This window comes from Pundamilia nyererei, unplaced genomic scaffold (genome assembly GCF_000239375.1).
Source record: "Pundamilia nyererei isolate P.nyererei 1_Seehausen unplaced genomic scaffold, PunNye1.0 scaffold00159, whole genome shotgun sequence".
Taxonomy (NCBI): Eukaryota; Metazoa; Chordata; class Actinopteri; order Cichliformes; family Cichlidae; genus Pundamilia; species Pundamilia nyererei.
In genome coordinates, this window is record NW_005187560.1 from 1,428,844 (window position 1) to 1,433,294 (window position 4,451).

Consider the following 4,451-nt stretch of genomic DNA (forward strand, 5'->3'; position numbering starts at 1 on the left):
AAAGTTGTATCCAAGATGGCCGACTTCTAAATGGCCACCATGGTCACCACCCATCTTGAGGAGTTTGCCCCCTCACATATACTAATGTGCCACAAACAGAACTTTAATATCACCAACCATTCCCATGTTATTACGGTGTATCCATATAAATGGCCCACCCTGTAGATCAAGACAATTTTTTCATGCCACAGATCCACACCCAAGGAGCAGATCATTGTTGATGTATTATTTATATGGTTGTATTAGGTTCAGAAGAAGAATGCCATAATGTTGAATGTGTAGCAAGGGAACATAAACTGTAGGATGCTAAAGTTAAGCAGGTTGGGTCAGGAGCTCTGCAAGATCCTTCTCACTTCTCTTTTCCTTAAATAAAATTGGTGTTGAATTGAATTTCAACTTCACACATTCTTCCATCATCTTTTTGCAGGTTTACAAGGAGAAGTTATATGGGAAAAAGTATGTTTGGTTCCTCATTGGCTGGTATGCAGACAACTGGTTTAAGATCAAAGACCCATCCATCAACTGTACTGTGGAGCAGATGACAGAGGCTGTGGAGGGTCATGTAACTACTGAAATTGTCATGCTTAACCCAGAAACAGTACGAGGAGCTTCTAACCTGGTAAGACATGCATTATCTTATGACACAACTTTATCAGTGATGCTCAAAAGAATTGTTGCAAAAAAAATCGAACCTTTTAAAAAGCTAAAAAGAAAACCCTAAATGAAAGTATTTCAAAGCACACCCCACTTTTCAGTTATTTGTTTGTAAAAAATGTTTAGAATCATGTATGATTTTCGTTCCACTTCTCATGTGTATACCACTTTGTGCTGGTCTTTCACGTGGAATTCCAATAAAATTGATTCATGTTTGTGGCTGTAATGTGACAAAATGTGGGAAAGTTCAAGGGGGCCGAATACTTTTGCAAGCCACTGTAAAAATGATAAACATCAAATAAACTATGAAAATCAATATAGCAAAAGCCGTAATGGTTCACTTGGGGAAATAAGTCTTTTCTGCAGTTTTTCTTGGCCTTCACTGCAAGACAAGACAGGTAAAAAAAAGAAAAAAGAAAGCATGCAGTAAAGCAAAGGCAAGGCAGAAGGATGTTAGATGCATAAAAGTGTAGAGGATGGACGTTTCGCAATCAGTCATTTGTGTGATCCCTGAATCCATGGCTATATCATCACAAGCAATAATGACAAGAAGACTGAAATAATTTCAACAGTTAGTGTTTGTTGAATTCCCTGAGCACTTTAAAACACACAAGTAGGCCACACCTTGTGACTACTTAGAAATAATGTCACTTATGGAAAACAAACATTTTTCTATGCCTAAACTTGTTTTTGTATTAAACTTTAAGTGATTAAACAGTCACAGATTATTCTGAATCTTTTTACATGTACCATTAAAACTGTAAAGTAGACACTAACTGTCACTGTGGGCTCCCTGTTGTAAAGTCAGAGTGTTGTTTGAAACAAAAATTGTACAGCATCAAACGATTGTCTGCCAAGCCTTTTTCAAGCAGATTTAATGAAGACTCGTGGAGGTTCACTACTGAAATGACAATAACTTGCAGTGTGAACAACTTTTGTTACATATAAGTGGAAGAGCAGAACTGCAATTTTAGTACATATGCTCAGTGAAAACATCTGAGCATGTGATCATATTGTTAAGTATTTTATACTCCCTTTCTGTTACGAGAAACATAACATTGTTTTGTTGGAATTTAACCCTATAATCCCCAATACCTTCACACAGTGCACATATTTTTAGAAACGTCATTAATTAATTAATAAGTTATTATTACTGATTAGGTGGCACGGTGGCACGGTGGTTAGCACTGTTGCCGCACAGCAAGAAGGTCCTGAGTTCAATTCCACCATCAGGCCGGGGTCTTTCTGTGTGGAGTTTGCATGTTCTCCCCGTGTCTGCGTGGGTTCCCTCCGGGTACTCCGGCTTCCTCCCACCGTCCAAAGACATGCAGCTTGTGGGGATAGGTTAATTGGATAACCCAAATTGTCACTAGGTGTGAATGTGCGAGTGAATGTGAGTGTGAATGGTTGTCTGTCCCTGTGTGTTGGCCCTGTGACAGACTGGCGACCTGTCCAGGGTGTACCCCGCCTCTCGCCCTATGACGCTGGGATAGGCTCCAGCGCCCCCCGCGACCCTGAAAAGGATAAGCGGAAGTGAATGGATGGATGGATGGATATTACTGATTATTGTTAACAAATTATTAATTTTTTTTGCCTAATAACTAAAATTCTTATAACTTAACATAGTTAAAGATTTCATCATATACGGTGTAGCAATGATTTTTAAAATCTACAGGAAGAGGGGTTTTTTAGCCATTTTGCGTAGCCCTAGTTACTTGCAATTAGGGCTAGGCAGACATGGAAAAAAAGACAAACAGAATTAAGGTGAGGTTTGTGCACATCATGAACAATGAGCATTGTACACAAAGGAAAATGTTTTCTGTGGTATATCTGGATATAAGAATCTAACAACTTAAAATATGCCTCAAGTAAAATGCTTCAAGGTCACAATATGCTTTCTCTCTCTCTCTCCCTTTATCTCTCACTGACACACACACACACAAACACACACGCACACGCACACAAAAGACCATGCAAAGCAAGTGAAATGATGTAGTCACTGGGCTATCTTTCATATTTTTTGGGGTTTTACCTTATGATCAGTGTGTCCTGTGTCTAACTATTGCTCTGTCATGGTCTCCCGTATCCAGACCTCTCAAGAGTTTCTTGCTCAGCTCATGTCCAAACTTGGGGGTAAAAATCCAGAAGAAACAGGTGGTTTCCAAGAGGCTCCGCTGGCGTATGACGCTGTGTGGGCTCTAGCGCTGGCCCTCAACAAAACCGTTGGGCCCCTTAGGGCCAAGGGTCATCGTCTTGAAGATTTCAACTATAACAACCGAGATATCACTGCTGAGATCTACCGAGCAATGAACACCAGCTCTTTTGAAGGAGTGTCTGTAAGTGCAACACTTACTGGTGCTGGAGTGAGAGAAAAAAGTTGCAAAGAGAAAGACACATGGGTACTGTGTGAAGGGTGCGTGTAGATATAGCATCATCAACATTTTTATGCTTCTTTCAGGGTCATGTTGTATTTGATGCTCAAGGATCTCGAATGGCCTGGACTTTAATTGAACAGCTTCAAGGTATGCTACAGCAAACATGTCTACTTTCAAATAGAACTGATTGTTTGGTCTGTCCATGTCCCAATTGCCAGTCTTGGTAGCCAGGGATTGGTCCACCAGGACCTCCACATTGTACCCGACCCCTACGGTGCCTCCTGCAGGTGGTGGGCCTGCAGGAAGATGGGTCCATGTCCCTTTTTCAGATTGTGACCAGCCAGGCCCCATGGACTAAGGCCCGGCCACCAGACGCTCGCCCTCGGGCACCCTCCCCGGGCCTGGCTCCAGGGCAGGGATCCAGTAACCCTATCCCAGGCAGGGTGAACTGTTCCCTCGATGGTCTTGTCGTAGGGGTCTATTTCATCTAATTCAAAAAAAGACATCAGTGTCACATCTTTGTATTAAGTACACAGTGGCATTCAGGATGTGGATAATATAGTCTGACACCATCTATACCAACAGATTGAAGCAGATTTATTTAAACAAACACAAAATGTCCCCATGAAGCTTGTAACTTATTTGCTTACCTAGATTTGCAGTAGCTCATAGAGTCTTCTTGTCACAGTCAAAATGCTAGATTTGATGCCATGTAGAAAATTGTGGTTTTATTTCCAAAAAGCAGACTTGATTTAACAAAGGTGAGCCTGTTTATTCAGGCTGCTGACAAATTCAATCAAACAAAAAGTCCAAAAAGCAAGGCAAACCTAAATCCACAGGAACATACTGGGACAGATCACAGACATTGTCCCACCAACTTCTTACCATTCAGCTGACTCCTCAGGATTTGCCTGACTCTCTGCAGGTGCTTACTGGTTGCAGCTCTCCTAGTGGCCTCTTCATGGTTCAAATTTGTCTGTGGGATTCTTGTAGCTGTCCTCTAAGTCTGCAATGTTGCCTTCTGGTAGTGTGATCCCCTCGGTTGTAACTACCTATATTCATATATATAAACACCCTGAGGACCAGTCAGTGAAATACATCACAGTGGGGGGAAAGAAGGTACAGGTAAATACATTATGAGATAGTCAAGTGACTGGAAATGAAACCTGACTAGAGAACCAAACACAGACACTGAGAGAAACAAAAACGAAACTTTAATACAAACTGGAATTAAGAACTTAAGACTGGAAAGTCTGAAATGCATAAGGCTGGAAATGTAAATAAACAGCAAACAGAAAAACAAACAGAAGATATTTAATAATAAATGGTAAATGGCCTGTATTTATATAGCGCTTTACTAGTCCCTAAGGACCCCAAAGCGCTTTACATATCCAGTCATCCACCCATTCACACACACATTCA